This window comes from Macaca mulatta, chromosome 3 (genome assembly GCF_049350105.2).
Source record: "Macaca mulatta isolate MMU2019108-1 chromosome 3, T2T-MMU8v2.0, whole genome shotgun sequence".
In the NCBI taxonomy this organism is placed as follows: Eukaryota; Metazoa; Chordata; class Mammalia; order Primates; family Cercopithecidae; genus Macaca; species Macaca mulatta.
In genome coordinates, this window is record NC_133408.1 from 31402195 (window position 1) to 31427337 (window position 25143).

General features: G+C 35.4%; 1 protein-coding gene, 1 long non-coding RNA gene and 1 pseudogene across 15 annotated transcripts in view; 2 read left to right on the top strand and 1 right to left on the bottom strand.

Annotated features, from left to right (window-relative positions):
• The window catches only part of LOC114676844 (uncharacterized), a 451137-nt gene that overhangs the window by 323225 nt on the left and 102769 nt on the right, over nt 1-25143 (bottom strand). The window lies entirely within an intron of this gene.
• Nucleotides 3753-7174, top strand: LOC144340138 (ATP synthase F(0) complex subunit g, mitochondrial pseudogene; annotated as a pseudogene). Its single transcript, XR_013415863.1, has one exon. The product of XR_013415863.1 is annotated as an ATP synthase F(0) complex subunit g, mitochondrial pseudogene (transcript).
• On the top strand, nt 8173-25005 carry LOC144340139 (uncharacterized). The gene is made up of 2 exons (XR_013415864.1): nt 8173-8400; nt 16054-25005. It is a non-coding gene; the product is annotated as an uncharacterized LOC144340139 (long non-coding RNA).

Here is a 25143-nt window from a genome sequence, read left to right on the forward strand (position 1 = left end):
TAAAATATATGATAATAAATATGAATTAAAAAGAAACATATTTTAGGTCCATGGATGTGGCCCTCAAAGAAAAAAAGAAATTTAAAGGATTGAGCCTCTTTTCAATGGAAGCAAAATTGAACAGCCTGGTGGAAGTAAATGAAGATGGATTCAATCATTTGAGAAAGAAAAGAATACAAAAGAGGAAACAAAGTAATGTAGCAAGCACAATAGTTGGCATCCATCTGTAAAAACAAAGTATTGAGGGTTGCTTATTTTAACACATGTTAACATTAGGGGGTCTGCATATATACAGAGACACTAAGTCAAATGGATTTGATACTCAACAAAAATAGGAAGGTTATGACACGCTAATTAAAGGAAATTGCTTTGGGTGATCTTATGTTAGTAAAAACAAATAATAATTTTTGGAAAGCAGGGCAATATAGAGCCTAAACGTGGCTTTTTACAAACACATTCACCCCTCATTGCTCAGATAAAAGAATGGACAGGAGCAAGAAGGTCATTTCCCCTTTCAGAACGGAGGGAGATTGTTTTTATTTTGCATTTTTTAAGGTTCAAACACAGCATTTTTAAAAAAGTGGTTCAAAGTTCAGAGCTGAGTTTTAGACTCAATTACTACAGCATCCCAATGTAAGGATCTCTGTATATATTTTAAAATTTTCCCTTTGCCACCTATTTATTATTATTTGTTCCTACCTTAGTAAAAATATAAGTGGAACAGAAGTGAAGAGCAGGTGAGTATATATAAGGCGGAAAGACAGTTCAATGAGAAGATACGTACAAAAGAGAGAATAGTTGAACTAGGCCCAGAAGGATGAATTAAATTTTCTAGGTAGAAATTCTTTGAAAAAGGCCGGGCGCGGTGGCTCAAGCCTGTAATCCCAGCACTTTGGGAGGCCGAGACGGGTGGATCACGAGGTCAGGAGATCGAGACCATCCTGGCTAACACGGTGAAACCCCGTCTCTACTAAAAAAAAATACAAAAAACTAGCCGGGCGAGGTGGCGGGCGCCTGTAGTCCCAGCTACTCGGGAGGCTGAGGCAGGAGAATGGCGTGAACCCGGGAGGCGGAGCTTGCAGTGAGCTGAGATCGGGCCACTGCACTCCAGCCTGGGCGACAGAGCGAGACTCCGTCTCAAAAAAAAAAACAAAAAAACAAGAAATTCTTTGAAAAAAGAAAACACTATTTGTTATCAAGAGCAGAGATATGTTCTTTAAAAATATATAAAATTATTTTATCTAAAATTGAAAGAGAATAGTACTTATAAATTTATCTATCAAATAGCAAAAGTATTTTTATTAAATATCTGACATTCAATAATTCATTTAAAAACCTTTCATATATAAATATTTTGCAGTAATATGTTTTCAAATTTGGGAGGTGTTGTTTGAAAGAAAGAAGAGTTCCAGGTTTTATGGCACAGAGAAGAAAATTTTCCAGTGATAAAATTGTGTATGAATTTCCAGTGTGGTTGATATAAATGAAAAGTAAAGCCTTTTACAACTTTATATTGGCTTTAGAGTTTTCAGAAGTACAACGTTAGTATGTCCAAATGATTTTTTTCCAAATACAAAAAACATCTTATCCAATGAGTATTCAAACACATATTTCATACATAAACATGCAGGCATACGATATTATCTAAGCTGAATGTCTGTGAGAATTTCTATTGGGTTTAGAATTGCTTGTATTATCTTTAATAGTGAAGTATCCTCTGAGAATCTCGACTTTATGTGAAATACTTCCTTATGTTTATAAACAGGATGAACAGCAAGGTTCTGGAACGTAACCTGTACTGACTCTTCACTCAAGACTATATCAAGGATCGTATCATTGCCATCTTGGCTGCACTACTCATTAATGTTTTGTGAATATGGAGCTCTCTGTGATGTACCAACACCTATTATGTGATGAGAGTAGAATCCAAAAAGTACATGAGATTCTGGGATTAAACCAGAAGAATTCTGGGAGTTAAAAAAATATATATATATAATATATATATATAATGTGTATATATAATAAATTATATATATGAATATATATATTTGACTTAAAGTGACACAGTTATATTCAGAAAATTTTCTCTCGTGATAACACATTTCAGCTGCTTTCTTCTCACATTTGACTGTAGGCACCACAACGACACAAACCATGTATTAGTTATGCTTTAATTTCTAATAAATAACACAAAACTTGGCTCAAAATAGACACTCGGATTAATTTGAGGGCTCTGTAAACTGAAGTGCCTAGTGCTTTGGGTTCACGGGTTTGGGAAGGTAAATTAGAACCATAATAGAAATCATCTCACGTGCTGTCCAAAAGTAGATTCCAGAGACCCTTCCAAACATGTCACCACAAAACTCATGGTTTCAAGCAATAAGGCCAACGAAGAATCCATTCATGATTTTAAGTCTTTTATTTCGCCAATATCTATACTTATACTCCACCTATATTTACAGATTTTACCTATTAACTTATTCACAGAAATTTAGTAGGTAAAAGATTAGTTGGGAATTAATTGATTTATCACTTAAAAATGTGTTTTTCAAATTGTCTGCTCATAGATTTTCCATTTTTGTTGTTCTCCTAAAAATCTCACCCAAGATGTCAGGCAGGTAAACACGTCTGATAAAATGCCTTAAATTACATGACATGCAATAAAATGTATATATTGCTTAAAGATGCTTCATCTCAGCATTATACAAACTCAAAGGTCACGATGTGGGTCTGAGCTAGAGACACTTTTAAAGGATGTCTGGCAATTTTCAGAGCTTTCATGTTGAGAACTCACTTAAATATGATTAGACAATTACATACCAGAGCATGTAAATATTTTGATAGAAAAGGGATAAATGAATAAACATAGATGTTTATCCAGGTAATTTAAAGAAATCAGAAACATAAACTATATGAAATCTTGAGATAACTGCTAAATCTTTAAAGAAAAATTAAGAGCGTCCAATCTTTTTTATTGCTATCCCTTTCTTTTATGTTTAATGTTCACAATTTGCTTTAAATAGTTTTGTACTTTAGACAGTTTGATGAATAGAAAACCTCTGAACTTATTGACCTCTTAGTGCACAGCTTACCTACAAAAATGGATTCAGAGACAAAATTAGGCAATGGTGTGCTGGTCAATGTTCAACAACCAGTCTCAAAAAAGAGGGGGGAAGCCCTGATTTATAGCGTATGCTGATTTGCATGGTGCAAATACTCCTGCCACAACTGATTTCAAGCTAAGAAAACGATGTCACTGAAAATGGAATATAGGAAGAGATAGTCAAAATTGGTTTATTCAATCTGGCTGCAGCCAGATTGAGCACATCTGTGAAATTCGGTCATATTACATTATTAAGTATTTCCTGAAAAATGTTGATTAAATACTTCTGTGAGATGATGTCAGCTGTGTGCCCTTCTTAAGTATGCACTATGTACATTAGTCTTTTAAATGCCCTCACATCTGTTATACACAAGAAATCTAATTTCCATTGTTTCACATAGCATCTTTCTCATATTTATTTGACTCTTTGATTTTTTCCCTCAGAATACCTTCCAATATCTTTCAGAATAATAATGTTTCACAGGACCCTGTTTGGGAAATGTGGCTGTAGGCACACACTTCTAGTCGTACTGGACGCACAGTAGGCATAATAGCAAATTACTGACAAGTGTTCATGCATATAGAATGGTCATAAGAAAAAGGTGAGCAATGATATACAAATAAATAGAAGGGATTGACTTCGCATCCCATGGCCCAATTTGTCCATAACCTTGTGGAGAAGACCCCGGCTCTGGTGAATGCTGCTGTGACTTACTTGAAGCCTCGATTGGCCACATTTTGGTACTACGCCAAGGTTGAGCTGGTTCCTCCCACCCCTGCTGAGATCCCTAGAGCTATTCAGAGCCTGAAAAAAATAGTCAATAGTGCTCAGACTGGTAGCTTCAAACAGCTCACAGTTAAGGAAGCTGTGCTGAATGGTGTGGTGGCCACTGAGGTGTTGATGTGGTTTTATGTTGGAGAGATCATAGGCAAGCACGGCATCATTGGCTATGATGTTTGAAGACCAATCTTTAACATCTGGTTATATTTGATTTATTATTTGAGTGTTGTTGGACCATGTATGATCAGACTGCTATCTGAATAAAATTTGTCAAAAAAAAAAATAATAATAAATAAATAAATAGAAGGGATTCTGTCCTGATTTTCATGAGATTGGATTATTCTGAAAATTGTTTCACTGGTGCAACCACAGTTGTATTCACTTATTAGAGAGGCATTTATTGAGCATATACTATATTCAGAGCGCTATCACTACACTAAGGCACTGGAACATTTCAGACTTTTTCTCACGTTTAAGGATAGATGTTCCATTAGGCAACGCCAAGTTTAGTTTTCCTTTTTTAAACAAATTTTGAAGTGGGGAGGGCAAAACTCAGTAATTATTCTTAAATGTAATTGAAAGGAATATTTAAGTCTAACACATGTTAGGAGTGGACCTTTTGCAAACTATATGCAGGCTGTACATAATACACACCTATTTAATAATACAGATATAGATAATTTTTTAAAGGGAAGAAGCTGTCATTTTTCCTAAATACCCAATATTAAATATTTTTACCTGGACGTTAAATGTTTAAATAATAGCATTTTACTAACCATCAATCTGACTCTATTAGAATGTCTCCAAGTGTTTAAATATGTCCACACTTAGCGTGTTCATCTAATTTATGGTCACATATAAATATTCCTAAAACTGAACATGTTTTTGAAAAACAAAAAAGCAGGAGTAGGTTAAATGCTAACTGAAAAAAATAAGAATCCAACTATCTATTTTGCAACGGGTTTCAGGTTATAGACACATTTTCCTTTAATCACAACTCACAAATTATCATGCGATGTATGAACCTTAGTGTATTTGTTTTGTTTTGTTTTCCATTGGAGAACTGACAGGTGGATTTTTCATTGGAGAAATATTTGCCACTTGACCTTTGGCAGAAAGTGTGATCTGTTGTTACATCAAAGAAACGCTAATGTTGAATTATCTTGGTAGTATATAAATTATTTAAAGCAATTAGAACATGGCTACTTTAAGATAATACATTCATTGCTTATACTAGTGTATAGAGTATTATACTACAATAGTGACACTCCAATAGCTCACTTTTTTTACCCCTTAAGTTATTCTCACCATGCAAGAATAGAAACTAATGTATCTCAACACATTCAAAGAAACCAAACAATAAGCATATGTTTGCCCACGAACCCAACTCAAAACGAGGCATCTATATGAGAAACATACCAGCAAATACTTCTCTGATTTCTTCATTGAAAGTGTAAAATTGTTTCTACCATGATCACCAACACTTCATTGTTTTTGTTAAGCTATAAGGATATTTTCTTACAAGGTCAGTATTTGAAATGAATATCTACACACAAGACTATATGGTCCTCATTTATATTAAAATACATAAATTCTGAAAAATAAATTTAATGAAAGTTGTTTTCATGCCTTGTCCTTTGATTCTTTCCTTTCATTCCCTAATTTTAACAATATACTTGCAAACAAAAATTGCTCAAAGGATATACTGCATGAACATCTATAGTTACTTGTGCATAGTTAGAACATAACCCAATATTAATTCTTCTAATATTGAGTTGTGGTACATTGTGAGAGGAATGTCTCAACCATGTTAATTATATATATGTGTGCATTCTGTGTGGTTACTATATAGTATGGTCTTTCCTTAATAATACAGAATATGTTATATTTCATGCTTGCCAAATTTTTATTCAAATAAGATTAGCTGCTAGTATATCATATTACAAAATTCAACTTTATCTTGCAGAAAAGAAAAAAAATATATTAGAATCTCTAGACTCATTGATGTATTACACATCGAATAAACCACAAAGGCATGAATTAGAAACAGGAGAATTGTCAGAGGTGAATGGTTTTGCTGCAGATTTGAATTATCTGTAAGCAGATTTCACAAGGCAGAGGCAAGCTCAGGCTGCCTTAGAGGAGTAACACCACACCAAGGAAGTTTCCCACCAAACCTTCTACCTGTCCTCATGGGATCTAACAACGGAAATGAACATGAGATCTAAAACACAGAAAATCCTGGGTAACAAATCAAAGAGAGTCAGGTCAGAGAGCCAAATTTCACAAGAACGCATATTCTATGTTATGATCCGCCCAAAAGAGGAAAATATTTCAAAATGCTCTCCATAATAAAGCTATATTAACAATAGGCTGTATGGTCCTGCCATTGGAGTGGAGGACTGACTTGACCCTTGACCTCTGTTCACATAAAAGCCTGAGAAATGAAAATTATATTTATCATGGTTGTTTTATACAAATTTACTGTCTTTCTTTATCTAAACTGATATAAGAAAAAAAAAAAATCTTTTCTGAAATAGCCCAAGTCTGGTTCTTAATAGTCATGTGACTATTTTTTCTGCCAGCCATGTGCTCCGTATCATTTTACTCTGAAATAACTATGCGGATTTCAGCTCAACCTGCCTTTGCTTATAATGCATGACATACCCCGTGAGGGAGCCTGAGAACAGACTCCCTTGAAAAGCAAGGTTCTCATAGTTGGCCTGTAACCATGGAAGCAGATGCCGTTTTCTTCTCACCCTGCTTACCTCTTTGCAGCCTCGAGCTGCTCCCTATTGTTACAAGGGGGACGCCTTGATTTTTCTTCATCATGACCGAACTTGCCTCTTCTTCAAAGGGCATGATGCTGCAGGTCATTGGTCTAGACTGTTTGCACGGTCCAGAGAACAGCCTTGATGTAACCCTTGCTCCGTCTGAGCCACACCACCAGCCGTGCATCTGCAGACTGGAGGGGGACATTGGAGATCTGTATTTGAAAAGAAGTCTGTCTGATTTTGCCATTGTGCCTTTTCACTCATCGATCGAATGAATATCGAACCTTCTGTCGTTGCATGTGTGAAATAGATAGCTTAGCAAGCACTTTTGTGCCCAACCTGTGCAGTGGGCCAAAAGGTTTTCCTTTTAGCCTCAAGAAATTTTTCTTCAGACTTTATGAATTTCGTGTTAACTTAAATTATTTATATGCCTTTATCCAACTGTTATGATGACCGTTTCAGTTACTTCGTCAGCAGTGACTTTCTTTTGGTATTAGAAGGAGCATTTTCTTTTCTGTCAACTATGTTTTCCTTTTAAGCTTTTTAAGATCTTCTAGATTAACTCATTTGTAAGGAGAAAAGGTGTAACTTTTACTGTAACCTATGAAGTCAAAAAGTTGAAGTGTCCTTTCAAGGAGATAATGAGATGGTGTCTATCATTTAACAGGTTTATCCCAGAAAGGTGAACTTGAACTGCCTCCAGGTAATTTCAGTGATTTGTAAGAGTAAGTAAATCAAATAATCACATTGATTTTAAATTAAACAAAATTGTTTGATAAGCTCTGTTCCAAGGGAAAATTTTTCTTTGTTTTTACCCATTAAAAAATTTGCAAAAATGTTTCTCTGGAGCATTAAAATAGACTTAAAGCACATAAATTCATTATGATCTGTGAAAGGCACATAAAATCACGGTGATTTCGTATGTTAAATACTATATATTTATGATATATATCTGGTGGCATGATTTAATTAGAAAGTACACAATATCAAAAGATGTTTACATTTCATTTTTAGTACAATTACAATTCCCAGCTTGTCACCAATAACTAATGTTGACAATAATTAATAGCAACTATACCACCTGCTCATTCTGCAAAACATTGTTTTACTGTGTTCTTATAAAATCGGAATGACTTTAAAATGCCTCCTCTACTAATCTGCAGTATATTACCTAGCAAGTACTGTCTGTCTGTGTCAACAGTTTCTGCTTTGTTTTGTTTCATTTTAAGAACCTACTATTTCATACTTCAACGCATACCTATTTTCTCTAATTGCCACAGGCAAAGGGGAGGTCCCTGACAGAATAAAGAAGGTTATTGTGACAGATGAAACATAATTCACAATGAGTACTCTTTTCATCCAGCTCTAAGTAGCAGAGGATTACTTCCAAGCTGAATTTTGTGGCAGAATGTATGAGCTGATTTTATTAACACATAAGGATGGGGCACAGGCAAAAAACCTATCTCTCCTCAGCTGGATGGTGGCTATTTTGTGTGTGTCTGTCTGGGGGCTTTATTTGGATCCACCTGAAGCAGAAGATATGCTGGCCAGAAGAGACTCTGAAGAAATCGAGGGCGTAGGCGGGGAGGGTAGAAAATAAGAAATTTAAAGTAATAAAAGTGGTGGGTTTTCTATACTAGATAATGAAAAATGATGAACTAAATATACAGTATTTCTACATTCTTTGGCATGCACATGAAATAAAGTCATACTTTTTTTCAACAAATACAACAGCTGCAAAAGTAGGTAAATTTTATTTCATAAACTTACTTTTCTTTAGATGATTTTTTTGTTGTTTTTTTGGTAATTTTAACCTCAAATGCTTTGTTAGATCTCTAAATGCCGTTTAGTTTTATGAGAGGGCTTAATATTAAACTTGGGTTAAATAGGTATGTGTTTATTTGAATATTTTACTTGCTTTCAATTGTTTGTTTTGCTTTTAATGATAAGGATTGTATTTGATCTTTATAAAATTTGTATATGTAAATACAAAAAATATTTTCCTTTCTATTTGTTATGAGGTCAAATTTTAAATTAACTAAAAGAGGGGCAAAAATTTGTACTTGATAAATATCTGTGCATAATAAAAAAAAATCCCAGACTATAATATTTATTGCAATTCATTTGTTTTAAATAGCTTTTTACTAACATTAACCATTTGGATTTAGTTATTCTTGGAAATTGTATTTTCTTTCCTAATATTTTATAGAAACTGTAGATGAAATAGTTTTCTATCTGTAAAAGGAAAAGTGTAGTTGTTCTTTCTGCTAGTGTGCCTACTATTACAAGACTTAAAACAAAGTGCTATTTCCCTATGTTCTTGTCCAGAAAGTTAAAAAAAAAAATCTAAATTCTACATTGAAGTCTTTCTCAATTTATTGGATCCATTTCATATTTCAAATATGGTAATGAATAATTCAAATGCACCTAATTTAATTAGGTATTCCCTGGAAGAAGGAATAAGACTATAATCTACAACCATTTCTTTTATATATTTTCTTAAAATAATTTGGTTATTTTGATACACAAATTATACAATTTGAATTAGCTGAAATGATTTCATTAAGTTGGGTTTGTAGCTAAAAGCTAAATTAAATATGCAATAATGTTTATCTTGAAGTTTAACACTTCACAAATACTACCTCATAAAGGTTTACTTCTATTAACTGATTTCTTGGTGAATGACTTGTTAATGTTTAAAAAGTAGTAATTTGAAAATAAGACTGTTTATTCTATAACTTCAGAAAATATGTAAAATAATATAATTATGACTTTCTATTTGTTGATACAAGCAGAAATCCTCCTCTGTCCTCCCTATACAAAAAATAACTGAATTAAACCATATGCCTTGCAAATATTTTAGAATATTCTTTTATTATGTTTTTACTAACACAACTAAAAGATATTTTAACAAAATAAGAATTTCAAAGGAAAAATATAAAGATTTATATAGCAATTACTGTCAGATTATCTGCAGAGATTTCCTATCTATAGTTTTATGTCTTCCTAATAATTAATTACAGAAACAAGCCAATTTACCTACTTTGGTATTTGGCAAAAATTTTCACTTCTGCTGTTATTTTATGATTATCCTCTTTATGTAATTTATTTGAAATAGGTGCACAGTTTATCTTTAGAAAATATAAACGACTGAAGCGACATTTTTAATTAAACATAGGGGAAAGAAGAAAAGTTTAAGAATAGGGATGTTGTTATAGAAATTGTTTAAATGTGCGGTTTATAGTATAGTTTTTTAAAATAATAGGTTTTGTTTTATTCATAGTTGAACTTAAATGGAGCATGCCAAATGGTTATATCCAAAAGTCAAATTCATTTGCACTCACTGATTATAAAATATTATATAGGAAAATAACTGTAGGGAGCCGAGGATAAGATTTTGTTTTGCAATTACACGACAGTTTTTAAAAAATAACATGCAACCTGAAGATGATGTCATTATATTGTTTCTATAAATTTACCTGAACACCCAGCATAGTGCTGCAAAAAATAATAGAAATAGAGGCCAGTGTATTTTATTTCGGGTATGATCTTTGCTGAGTCAACCTCTGTTTTATCCAAAATTTATTTCCTGTATTTCAGGCCCAGAACATTTTTCATATTGCTTTCTTCTTCCTCCCTCTCCCTAAAACACATTTTGCTATAAACTTCTGCACCAATCACTAGGAAAGACACAAACAGCAGTAGCGGTTCAGGAAGCAGCCCCGTGAATGTAAAAATCACAGACTTTGATTTTATAAGACAAGTTGGATAGGAGTCAAAACTGCCACATGCGGTGTGAAAAAATGCCACCCTGGTGTGAACAAAAGGTTTAAAATGGAGTCAAGAAGCGTGCAAGCTCGATGTCTAAGCTTTTCCTGTGAATTGTCTGCCACAACCTGCAGGGTATCAAGTGGGCTGGGAAGAATAGAGAGCTCTTGGAAGCTACAACTGAGAAACATCGGCAGTTGAATGTGTTAGTTTTTGTTTTTGTTTTGTTTTTTAATTTATTTTGTTTTGTTTTGTTTTGTTTTGTCTCATTTAGGCATCATTACACTAAACTGTTTTACCCAAAACATAAAACAAATCCAAAAAAAGTCACATAATGTGTGAAGAAACTGTTGCTTACAAATGAATTGTTACTTTTTTTTTTTGCATTCCTTCATTTATAGCAAAGCAAACTTATCAACTGCACTTTATATTTTAAATTCCTTGTTTTGTAGGCTTGAGTTTTGTTTACAAAATGGTGAGCAGGAATAGAGGCTCATGAAGTCCTAACAATTAGAATATAAAATGTAACTATAACACTCATATTTGGTTAACTTCTAAATTACCAAGAAAAGGTGGAGAAAAAAGACTGAGTTCACTATTGGAAACAAGTATTTCATTTTTAAATAAATACAATAACTCTGAATTCAGCAGGAATAGACCCTTCAAGAAACACTGCTGCAATATACTGCTATAGGAGGCCAATTACACCTTTTTCTAGTATTTTGCAATGTAAAAATTTACTCATAAATAATCAGTCATTAAACCATCATCATTTGCTTAAATAACAATAAAAGGCAATTCAATTTTAAGGACAATTAAAATGTATACAGTTGTGTCATAGCCCTCACTTCAATAATCTTAATATGTGCGTAAAGGCACAACTCTATGCATGCTAATTGCATAATAAATTATGAATAACATTTAAAGAAAGTAACATTTCCTAGGTGATTGTGATCTAATCAATACAATACATTTAAATGCATCAAGAAATATCTTTGATGAGCATTGAAATGATCCTTAAACTTCGAAGCCAGTTTTATTACATTTGCATCTTATCTCTTATTAAAGATTGGGTCTAAAGCCAGCAAATCCCATTGGTTATGAATGCAGGTCAAGACAGGAACATTTTTCTATTTACTCTTTGTAACACTGGATAGAAATCAATCTGCTACTTTCATTACAACCACACAATCAATTCCGTTTAAAGTATAGTACAACAGTCAAGTCCAAGGACAATATGGATTCTTGGAAAAAGCTCATACCATTTGCAGGGCTGTACTTGATATAGCTCCTGGTAAATTGTTTTCTTTTTAATTAGTGTACCTGGTCATTTAAAGCAAATATACCTAAACTAGTATTACAATGTAGGATCCAACCAAGAATTGAGAGTACTCTCTTCATTTAAGTTGCATTAAAAAAAATCATTTTTAAACAATAAAAACGTTAGAAGAAAGAATTCTTTCTACTTTTAATCTAATATGATATAGCCATTTTGATATTTCAAGCAAAATTTGCATACACCAAAACTTCTACCTTGAAATTAGCATAAGAAATCCTTTATTTAAAATACCAGCTTCCTCTCGTCTCTCAATAAAATGACTTTATTTGGATTACTCTTATTTTACATCTAAATGACCAAGATTACTGCTTCTAGATTTTTTTTTTTTTTTGCACAAAGCATATCTCAGTAAACAAAAGAAATATGCCCACTCTATACTCCATTTACACATAATAGAATCACTATTTTAAATTCTTTTAAAGCACTAAATGTAAAGGTAAGATAACCTTCATATGTGTAAATTATTAGAAAGCACAGATAAACCACTGTATACAAACACTAATGGTGGTTCACTGATTTCTTTTCCTTTTATTTTTTCCCAGCTTTATTAAGACAGAATGACAAATTTAAAAATTGTATATATTTATGGTATACAGTGTCATGTTTTGATATATATATATATGCATTGTACAATGATTAAATCACCTCACATACTTATCATTTTTTTGTGGTGAGAACATTTAAGATCTATTCTCATAAAATTTTTTGAGTATAAAATACGTTATTATTAACTAGTTGCCACGCTGTAAAATAGATCTCCAGAACGTATTCATTCTTACACTTTATACACTTTCACCATCTCTCATTCCTCCCTCACTTTATTTTATAAATAAGGATATTTTCCTTTTTCACATCAGTTTTAAGCATTTCAATTTACAGTCTCATGATTTTCTCAAACATGTAATAAATGAATGTCTTCAAGAAAATCACAATTTATAGCTCTGAGTTATAATATTGAAATATATTCCTTTTTAAAAATGCAGTATGCCCCTTCCATAGATGAGGAATAATTCAAATTTAAATTAAATAATTTGGTGGTTTTATTTTTAAAAATCTATGTCATTTAATGCAAATCATATGACCCTGAAATTTTAGAGTTTGGAAAAGTTTTATGCACTTAGAAAAACACAATTTCAATTTTTGCTTTAATATTTTATTCTTTCTGCAAAACCTTAGGTCACATTTCTCTGTCATCTTTTAAAAATCTGTTTGTTGTAACTATTATTAGTGAAATTTTCTTTCTAGTGACAAGAAGTAAACTGAACCTTTTTCTTTTTTTCTTTTTTTTTTTTTTTTTTTTGAGACGGAGTCTCGCTCTGTCGCCCAGGCTGAAGTGCAGTGGCCGGATCTCAGCTCACTGCAAGCTCCGCCTCCCGGGTTTACGCCATTCTCCTGCCTCAGCCTCCCGAGTAGCTGGGACTACAAGCGCCCGCCACCGCGCCCGGCTAGTTTTTTGTATTTTTTTAGTAGAGACGGGGTTTCACCGTGTTCGCCAGGATGGTCTCGATCTCCTGACCTCGTGATCCGCCCGTCTCGGCCTCCCAAAGTGCTGGGATTACAGGCTTGAGCCACCGCGCCCGGCCTGCTGAACCTTTTTCAAGCAAAGCTTATGGATAACGCCTGAGACATGAAGGTACTCCCACATCTTCTATGGGGCTCCAGATGTTCTCACCCAGAAACAGGCATCATTTTTGCTACATTTTTTGCATACATTAGCAATGGCTAATGAATCCAATGTCAAAGCCTCTCACTGCCCCGGAGACATCCAGAAGACATTCTCCTCCAATCCACCTCAAGAACCCAATTTCTGATGGCTTTGCATAACCTTGAACAGGGCTGCTGTTCAGTTTTGTTTCCTTCTTTTCACTGGCCTCCACCACTGACGGCATCTGAGTCTATTCTTGCTTCTCTCTGATCTACCAGGCTATAGTCCTTAGACTGAGCAGGCTCCACACTCACAGATGACTTGCAGAAATCATGCTCTAGGCCTCAAAACCTCATCAGAGCAAGTTCAGAATGCAGAGGTCAGAGACGGACAGGCCAAGCAAGCCTCTGACAGTAACTCAGCTGACACACCGATAGACTAGGACAGAGGGAATGTTAAAGTAAATGTTAGCTTAGGCCATTCATTATACAATCACTTAGAAAGCAAAAAGTTGTTTCAAGTACATGGGCCATAACTTAAATGACAGATACACCACCTTCATGTTTATCCACAGGCAAGCAAACAAACAAACAAAAAAAAGTATGTGCTCATTTTTATATGTTTTTTTCTAATTTTTTTACGTTAATGTCATGTTGTTTTTATATGTTTCTAAAGCCCAAAACCACTGCTGTTAAACTTGCATCCCTGACGTGGCATTTAACATATTCTTTATTTTAAGTTTTGCATCCCATTCCATCAGATATCCTTTCACATGAAAGATAAACTTCCTGAAAAGTCAGAAACGGGTTAATCCTTCGGAGTCTATCCAAAGTTCTCTGGAATGTCAGGATTTCCTAAAGGAAGATCAGAAATCACTAGCTGTATTTCCTCAGCTTTTTTAATTTTTCTCTAACATTTGAAAAAACAATAGGGCTTAATATGATTTACTTTTCTTTTTAAAATTAAATTTGTTCACGGATGCTCAGTTTCATATATCAAATCATATAAAACATGATACTTTTCTATATTGAAGGGATTTTTAAAACAATCTAATTAACATAATTTATTACTTTTCCATTAGATATACTACATTTTGGTAAAAGTAACGAGCACGAGTTCATACTTTTTTTAAAGTAACTGTTTAAGACTTATTTTTAAATGTCAAAACTTTATAAATAATATTTTATGTCACAAAATCATAGCCCCATGCTCAATTGCTTATAATATATCTTCAATAGGCAATGAAAACTTTATATGCTTTCATTGTTGCTTTGGACTAAAAGCAAAACCCTATCTATGAGCCATACAGTTCACTAATCAAAGAAAACACGTGTCACTGTGATTTTAGGAAAAAAATCTATCTTAGTTTATATTGTTCTTTAAAGCAAAGCCTCAAGTTCAAATCTTGAGCCCAGTGCACTGGCTCACACTTCTCAATTTCTATTTAATAATGTCAAAATACAATTTAGACATTTGTAATATCATAGCTTTTGCTATCAAAAGCCAATACACTTCAATGTGTACATACAATTGTGAAACTTGTTCTAAAAATGGAAAACTATTGCCCTCGAAGCATATTTTATTTTTAAAAAATATTGAATAAAAGTTGGAACATGACAATATTTCTAGAGAGCATTATTTCTTCCATACATTCAGATAACAACCATATATATATATATAGTTTCAAAGATAAATATGATAAGCTATAAAACTTGCAATAAATTGGCAACTGTTCTTTGGGAGAGATGATTTTTTATTAGAGGCCCTGCTCTCAAAAGACATTTCTGAAGTAGCTCATAAACTAATATAGACATTGACAACATTTTACATCAAATAGTCCTTTGGTCTAAAATCCAATCATTCATTCAAGTAATTATTATTATTATTATTATTATTGTTTTGAGACTTAGTCTCACTCTGTTGCCCAGGGCCAAATCTCAGCTAGTGACAACATTCACCTTTCAGGTCCAAGCAATTCTCATGCCTCAGTCTCCCAGTAGCTGGGATTACAAGTGCCCACCAGCAAACCCGGTTAATTTTTGTATATTTGTAGAGACGGGGTTTCGCCATGTTGGTCAGACTGGTCTTGAACTCCTGGCCTCAAGTGATCCACCCACCTCGGCCTTCCAAAGTGCTGGGATTACAGGAATGAGCCTCCGCTCCCGGCCCAACTAACATTTTTTCATCGTCTTTGTGCTATCCCGGGTTTGAGGGAAATTTGTTCATTCAACAAATATTTTCTATATATCTATTTAATAATGTTCAAGCTGCTAAAAACATAATATGGATTATTTTAGGGGATTGGAAGATTACATGCTATGATAGAGAATAAACAGAATGAGGAAGAGAAAGAGTTCTTGCACAGACAGAATGGTCAGGAAAAGCCAGGAGGAAAGGTTTTCAGAAGGCAACAGAAGGCAATGCGTGAAATGAGTTTTTCAAACGAGAATGACTCTGTTATGGGAATAAGAACACACCAAGTTTCCGCACGAGATGGAACAGCTTGTGTGAGGGACCAAAGGCAGAAAGGCATTCAGCATATTAAGAAGGGCTAGGATCTTACTCCTAAGGCAGCAGACACCTGAGGTACCATCTCTCAGAAATGAGACACAGGATGTAACATTTTTTTTTTTTTTTTTTTAGACGGAGTCTCGCTCTGTCGCCCAGGCTGGAGTGCAGTGGCCGGATCTCAGCTCACTGCAAGCTTCGCCTCCCGGGTTCACGCCATTCTCCTGCCTCAGCCTCCCGAGTAGCTGGGACTACAGGCGCCGCCACCTCGCCTGGCTAGTTTTTTTGTTTTTTTTTTTTGTTTTTTTTTTTTGTATTTTTTAGTAGAGATGGGGTTTCACCGTTTTAGCCAGAATGGTCTCGATCTCCTGACCTCGTGATCCACCCATCTCGGCCTCCCAAAGTGCTGGGATTACAGGCTTGAGCTACCGTGCCCCGCCATTTTTTTAAATCTCCCTAGAGTCGGGGGCCATCAGTTGCAACCCAATATATTAGCCAATAGTTCTTAACAGTATCAAACAATCCTTCTGATGTTATTTGGTGAATAATCTGGTCTTCTCATTTTGCTTAACTGGAAAAAAATTGCATACTGGGGACACTTGTTTATGATCTTTGTTCTCAAGAGCAAATGAAACCAGTTCCTTCCTATAAGTCAATGCTAATAAGTCAATTTGGCTACTGGCTGAGGCATGTGATTCTGGTAGCAAATATATATCTAACATTCTCAGTCAAGAACAGGTGCGTCCTCTGAGTTTACCTACTTATATGGCAAAATAATTCGCCAATGAGTTTATTTCCTTTAATTCTATCTTTTGTCTAAGTATTCAATCACAAAATTTAAGGGCATCATATTATACATGAAAAGGATTGACTCAAGTAGTTTCAGTATATTAGCAACTAAATGAATTGAGTAGCATACATGTATGCTGCTTCTTTATGTTACGATTAGACATACTATTTTCTACTTAACCAGGAATATTCAATTATAATATAATTTAAGTTTTTAAGAAAAATTTTTAAGTTAACTGTTTAGATCTCTTTTGGGAAGATAAAATGTATTCATTAAATGCTCTAAAGATTGGATAGGCAGTTGGGATCATTCTGCATCGGCTATGGCCCAAGCAGGATAAGAAATTAGTAACACAACTATTAAGACAAATTACAAGGTGTTTCTGCTAAATGAGATACTTAAGAACAAGTTTCATTGCATTTTCCTAGCCACTTAAAAACAAATTATTGCAGCACTGTAAATTCTGGATATCAGAACACAAGATTAATAGCAACATGTTTTAAACTTACTGTGGACATACAGTAGTTGACCTTTTTTAACTGGGGTTTCCCTTTACTGAACTTCCAAAACAAATATCTTGCTCCTTTTCAAAGTCTAATTTACAGATATACCCCTTCTTGGAAATTTATGTTTAATCATGTAGAAGATGAAAATCAAGCTACAAAGAATGCTTAACATACTTAAGTGTAGAATTTTTTACTTAATATTGATGGCCCACTTTTTTTTTCTTTCTTACTTTTTTTTTTTTTTTTTTTTTTTTGAGACAGAGTCTCCCTCTGTCGCCCAGGCTGAAGTGCCGTGGCATAATCTCGGCTCACTGCAACCTCTACCTCCTGGATTCAAGCAATTCTCCTGCCTCAGCCTCCTGAGTAGCTGGGATTACAGGCATGTGCCATCATGCCCAGCTCATTTTTCTAATTTTAGTAGCGACGGGGTTTCACCATGTTGGTCAGGCTGGTCTCAAACTCCTGACCTCAGGTGATCCACCCGCTTCGGCCTCCCAAAGTACTAGGATTACAGGCATGAGCCACCACACCTGGTGATGGCCCACTTTTCTAAATGCATTAGATACTTTGGCTTTAATTTAAAAGTTTTTTCACATGGGTCATCTATACTAATAATTACATACTGAAATGCTCTTTTGGTTCAATGTGATAAGTCAAATTTAAAACCAGAGTTAAAGTTGTCACTTTAGATAATATTTTATTTATTTTGGGTATACATCAGTACATTACATTAAAAGTGTTTAATTGGAGTACCATTACATAAGAGGTATTAGGTGGCAAAGTAGGAATTTCAAAGTAGGTGGCTGTGAACACACTGAAACTACGTAAGGCCTGAAACGAGGAGATGTGAGAGGGTTTTCTGAGGAAGATTTCTCTGGGGAGATTGTGCCTGCCTTTCCACTCAATTTTAATGAAAGAGATTTCAGTAGGACCACTTGGGGAGCTGAAGTTTGAAGACAGAGTGGAATTGACTTTGAATCCTGCCTGGACAATGTAAATGTCACACTTGGACTAGCTAACTGCTTCAGCCTCAGAGTCAAGAAGAGCTTCCTACAGTGTTGATATCTGCTTAAATTCCCAGAATTTGTCAGTGCAAAAATAGATGACTATAGCCTGTGGACCATACTTGTATTCCCAAGCATGAAAAGAAGCTCTCTAACAGAGCACCTAGAAGGATAATGGACATCCTAAGGGAGAAAGTTGTGTGGAATAGATCCCTAAAATAGGTGACCTGAGAATGACACACAATGAAAGGAAACTCTATTACCCAACACGTAGGAAGTACAGTCGAATGTTCCCAGTGGGGTCCTCTGATACGCACCCAAAAGCACCTAAGGAGCGTTAAACTACCCTCCCTGGAGAGTGGAAAGTGCAGTAAAGACAGTAACAGTAAAATGGGGGTTCTCTGATATCCATACTTCACCCCTCTGCAACTTTGATCACTGTGCAGTAGAAACTGTCCTTAAGAAGACGCTGAAGGAGGAATGCAAGCCTAAGGTGGGGAAGAACCAAAGGTTCTCCCTTCTGCTTCTCAGGCCAGGAATATCTTGCCTGCAGCAGATCCCATCCAGACAAAAGGAGTGATGAGTTGAGAGGTTCTCACACTGCTAATAAAGATATACCCAAGACTGGGTAATTTATAAAAGAAAGAGGCTTAATTGACTCACAGTTCTGCAGGGCTGGGGAGGTCTCAGAAAACTTACAATCATGGTGGAAGGGAAAGCAAACACATTCTTCTTCACATGGCAGCGGGAGAGGGAAGAATGAGAGCCCAGCCAAAGGGGAAGTCCCTTATAAAACCATCAGACCTCGTGAAAACCAACTCACTATCAGGAGAACAGGATGGGGGAAACTGGCCCCATGATTCCATTATCTTCACTTGGTCCCTCCCACAACACGTGGGGATTATGGAAACTACAATTCAAGATGCGAGTTGGGTGGGAACACAGACAAACCGTATCAAGAGGGATGACCAACAGCCAGTTAATACAGGACATCTGCCCCTTTTTTAAAAGTTCAATTTGTGTGCAACGAAAAGACTTTGGAAGATTTTAAGAATGACATTATCAGATCTGTGAGTTAAAAATATAAGTCTAATTGCTCTGTGGGAAAGAGGATAGAGAAAGAGAAGGATTAAACACTGAAGAACAGTTGGGGTGTTATTGCAACGGTTCTGGTGTGAGAGGAGAGCGTCACATTCTAGGGTGGTAGCAATTGAGATAAACAGAATGGGATGGTTTAAAAATATATTTGTGAGGTAAAAGTAACAGCACTTCTTGATGAATCAGATTGGAGTAATTGAAAGAGAGGTCAAGTATGACATCTGGGCTTCTGGCCTGAGCAATTGGGTAGATGAGGGAATTTAACAAGGGTGGATAGTAAGCTAAGGCTGAAAGTCCAACAAGAGTGGGTTGATGCCAGGCCAGAAACTCAGCATCTCCAAAATTTTCTGTTAGAAGAATGTACAAGTCCTCCCCAAACATAAATCTCCTCTCCTATTCCTTGTGGAATTGTTGGCCACTCCTTCCAGCCTCCAGGGATATGAATATTTCCCTTAATAATGTCAAAGAATTTGCATCAGTCCCTAATTGCCAGTGATCTGTTTCTACTATTTTCATTACCATTTTCTTGATGGTATCCCCAGTCTCTACTAAACTTGCTATTTTACATCTAGCAATCTCAGATTTTTTTAGCTTTCTTTTTGTTTGTTTTTGCAAACTATTACTTAAAACATTTATGTCAGCTATAATGGTCAAAGTTGCTGTTGGAATTTAAAATAAAGAGCACAAAAGGAGACTGTGATAGAATGCTAAGATCATTTGAGGTAGGTTGTGTTAATAGCAATTAGCTAACAATTTAGAGTACAATCCGTCATATTAGTTCTCATTGTCTGAAAGTTTACAATAGCATTCAGAGCCTCTAAATAGTAGACTATATTATTTTTCTCTGTATATATGTTCTTTGTTTGTTTGAGATGGTGTTTTGCTCTTGTTGCCCAGGCTGGAGTGTAATGGCGCTATCTCGGCTCACTGCAACCTCCACCTCCCAGGTTCAAGCAGTTCTTCTGCCTCAGCCTTCCAAGTAGCTGGGATCACAGGCATGTGCCACAACACCAGCTGATTTTGTATTTTTATATATGTCTTATTTTTATGAAAGTGATTGAGAAACGGGATGAAAATCAATTAGCAGAAACAACATTAATTTCTTAGTTTTGATCACTGCATTGTAGTTACATCATACATTAACAGTAGGAAAGCAAGGTGAAGTGTATATAAAAACTGTATATGCTATCTTGTAACTTTTCTCTAGGCCTAAAATTATCTCAAAATAAAACATTTTAAAAATCAGCAATGTGAGGGCATTTAAGAGGGGTATATGTATACAAAATCTCTGAAACAGAAAGATATTCAAATATCAGCATTAAGGGCTGTTATTCAGGGTTATGTCTTTATTCTTGATTAAATACATGAATTCATTTACATTTGCAAATCAAATCTGATTGCATTACGTAAGATAAAACAGGAATATAGACATAAACATATGACTACGTAAGATGCCTTGGAGCTTAATGAATAAACAAGAATTAATGTTACTTAAAGAGTTATAAAAGAGCTTAGAATCTATCATGAATCTCAGTCAAAATTTGCTTACATTATGGGCCAGTTTACACTTTTTGTTAAGAAAAAATATTTAATAAATTTCTAGAGTTCTAGGAAGGCCTCTTAGCTTTACCTAATCTGTTAACGTGACACCATTTTTCCATTTACTCAGACACAAAATGTCAGTCATCTTTAACACTTCTGCTTCCTTTGTTGTTGCTGTTTCACCCAAACACTTTCTAAGTCATGCCAAATCTTCATCTTCATTATATTCACTTTTGTCTTACATTAAGTCCTTATTGCTTCTCTTACATATTACATAAGAACATCCTCTTACATATCAGTCTCATACTCCTTGACTCAAATGATACCTTCTACATACATATGGCAATTCATTCTTCCTAGATTATAGGCCTGATCATGGTCAAAAGACTTCAAAAGAAATATATTATCTGGAAAACAATAGGAAAACAGAAAAACAACACACTCCCCTAGAATCTAGTCTACAGGTAAACGCTTTATATCTTTCCAACCTCAACTCACACCCATCCCTTCTTTCCATGTATACACCTTGCACTCCTGCCAAAGTGGATTGTCTACTGTTCACTAAAAAGGCCCTACACTCTTCGGTTTTTACTTTTATTCATGTTGTTTTCCTCCAGCTGAAAATTATTAGTGCTCTCATCCATTCAAAGGACCACCTTTAACACAGAAACCCAGGATCTGCTCACCAAGCTAGTTAAGATGACAGAGTCGTCCTGCCCTTTACAGGCTTCCAATGCAATAGTCCACTTTTCCCATGAAACTTTTCTGATCTGCCTGTCAATATGTAGATTTTTCTTCCTTTGACCTGCTTTCTTGGTTGTCATGGCTTCTGTATTACTGTGTTCTGTATTACAGTGACTCATACACTGATATGGAGCTCCTAAGTGTTGCTTCCATAAGGTCGAAAACTGTTTGCACACATTTTTCTACAACTCGAAATGTCCAACAGAGGAGAGGATACTCAGTAAAAATCATTAGAATTAAGTTTAAAACTAAAGGTATTCTCTAAGAAGCAGGGATTACTCAGTTCCTGATGAACTCCCCCTTTTCCTACCCTAAGCCTACTACAACTTTGTCAAATTAGTTTTTAGGCTTAAAATATTGACAAGCATGCTACTTGGACAATAGTGCTTTTTTAGAGTTTGGATCAATAATAATCAGTGATCCACATTTAAATGTGACATGCCTGTAATTGCTTTTTCTGTTGTAGAAACTACATGTCTCTTTTATTCTACATGCTGTTCAAAATCACCAACTGAAGAAAGGCATAGCTGAGGTTTGTCTGTCTTCAGTTCACTCTATTTGGAATCTTATTCTGTCTTCGTATCCATTATCTAATATTGACAGGATCTTGCACATGGGTGTTTGGCCTGAGCCCTGTGAAAGGAAGATTGGCCAGGGTCGTGAGCCAGACCGAAATATAGCCCAGGCTCTGCTTACCAAGCCCTAAGCATGAGTCCAATGACACCTGCAAGGGTACACGTGTCATGTGCATAGAGGAAAGGGCCTTTTTGTAATTTACACAAAGGGTAAGTGGGGATTCATATAGTCAATGAATGTTAATATATTGCACAGAAACATTTCAATACTAAAATCCTTGGGCTTTTTGAAGTCCACTTTTGTTGATAGGAGTTCAATTTTCACATAAGTGTATTTCAACATAGAAACAGTAAAGAATTCTATGAATTAAACATACAGGTTCTCCCAAGAAATAATAAAAAGATACATTGGGTCATTGGTTTGATTTCTTTTCCAATGTAAGATTGTTTCCTCTCACATATTTTCATGGTTTTGTCTCATATGAGTTTAAACTATTTAAGCTATGGTTCTTCCTCCATTTCCCAAGGGTGCATATTCAAGAGTCGGATAGAAGTCACTGATAATGAGTTGAAGGGTTGGGGGGTGGGTGTTTATATTTTCTGTTTCTTTGGTGCAGTATCCTGGCTATAATCCGGGGCACTAAGTTATTACCCTTTGTGTGTGTGTGATGGAGTCTCGATCGGTTGCCTAGGCTGAAGTGCAGTGGCGTGATCTCGACTCACTGCAACCTCCACTTCCCAGGTTCAAGCGATTCTCGTGTCGTGTCTCAGCCTCTTGGGGTTATTACACTTATATTCACTATTTTATTATTATTATATCAGTAAACATCTCCTATTGGCCAACCATTGTGTTGATAAGGTTTATTATCTCTAATTCACTCTGCAAACCAGCCTTATAGGTAGTGTTATTTCCATTTTTTATGGATAAAACTGAGGTGTTTAGTGATTTCTCCAAGTCCAGAAGGAAAGCACGTGTCTAAAATGAGATTATAATCCAGGTCCTCCTGGCTACAAAATAACTTTTCACTCCTTCAGATGAAGTCTTGCAAACTATGTTCCACTTTCTTTAATAAATTCATTCATCAAATACTTATCAAATACTTCTTTTGTGCCCTGAATTCTTCTAGATCCTGGGGATAAGCAAAAGAGACAATGCCTTTGCTATCATGGGACTTACGTTAGGAAAAGGACAATAAACAAGTACATAAGTATATAATGTGAGTCCAGGTATTGACAAGTACCATGATGCTACACAAATGAGGATAATGAGATGAGAGTAATGAGTTGGAAGCAATGGTTGGGAGGTTGGATAAGGTCCTTCTGAGGAAGAGATGCTTTAGTGGTAGCCTGAATGTAACAAAGAGAAACCCATATGAAAGCTGACTGTCCCAGGCAGATAGAGTAAGTGTAAAGTCTCTGAGGCTAGAAGGATTAAGGCACGTTAGAGGAACATCTTCAAGGCCAGTGTCATCAGGACACAATACGCAAGGGAGAGTGGTAGGAAATGAAGCCAGACACATAGGCAGAAGCTTCAAAATGTAGGCTCAAGTAGACAAGGGTATGCAGTTAAAATTTTTTCTAATGAGAGACTATGGAAAAGCTTTATCTACTTTACACTTTTGAAAAATCACCTTAACTGGTGTAAGCAAAACTAACTCTAGGGGGAGAAGAATGAAAACAGAAATATCAGTTAGAGGGCTATTGTAGCGGATGACAGTGGCTGCAGAAAAGGTGGTTCTGGGGGTAGGGAGAATTGACTGTACTGGAGCAGAGTTGAAAGTAATGTTGGCAAGACTTGCAGATAGAAAGAATGTGAGTGTCAGAAAAAAAGAGAAATCTATCACACCTAGCTTTTACACTGGAGATACTGGGTGGGCGAATGTTGGTGCCATTTACTGAAACAGGAAATTGAAAAGGAGCAGGATTTCAGGAGTAGCTGAGTGGGAAACTATGAGGCCTGTTTCACACATGTCATTACTTTGTATGACATTTTATACATCTCTCTCCCATTTCGAATGTATAATGTTTTAGTCTACATCAGAAAAGATCTAAAGGGTCTTGGCTATAAACAATACATGAATGTACACAAGATGTGAAAATGATGTTTCCCTACATATGTTCACTCACTCACCTGCCCAAAATATGAAAGTGCCCCTATTCTTTTATATTATAGCGACATATTTATTCATTGAGACACATAATTTCATTTGGATCATGAAACCACTGATTAAGGTCAACCAGAGAACAAACATGCAATGAATGTTAGTCCTTTTTTTTTGCTCTAGATAACCCCTGTGATGTCCTGGGGCAATCTTCTGTGGGTCCATTTTCTAGATCTGTGAGTACTTCTCCATGGTCCTGAGGTTGGGAGCAGAGATACAGAGTTCCCTGGTATGTTTTTTTATCTGTTAGTTTGCCTGTCTCTAACCTTCTTTTAGAACCATTCTCAAATCACATTTCCTCCAAAAATCTTTCTCCCATTGCTCTGGGCTACATAGGAAAGAAAGTCCCAATTCTCTTTAGAAGTTCTGAAGAGGATATGATTTGTATCACTTCTTTAGCACTTAGAACTGACCTAAAATTCTTAGTGTTCCGTCTATTTCAAGATGCTTTCTACCTAGCTGTATTGCAAACTGCTTAAGGTAAAAAGTGGTCTTTTGTACACTCACATCACTCTGCTGAGCGTATCGCTCACATAAGGCAACTTTGATTAGTTTCTGCTGATCAAAGAAAATCAGGAAACCTATCTTCCACAATGCAGAAAGTTTGCAAAATAGTAGAGTTGTTTGGGGGCTTTTTTCTTATATTTGTGAAATCTGGAAGCAAAATTACAGGTACTCTAATCCCACAGTATTTTTACTTGCAGTTGAAACTTTGCTAGATAAACTGCTACTTGCTAAAATAAAACCAGACAGATAGGTAAACAAAGAGGACCAGAACAGACATCTATGCTTATAAGTGGCATG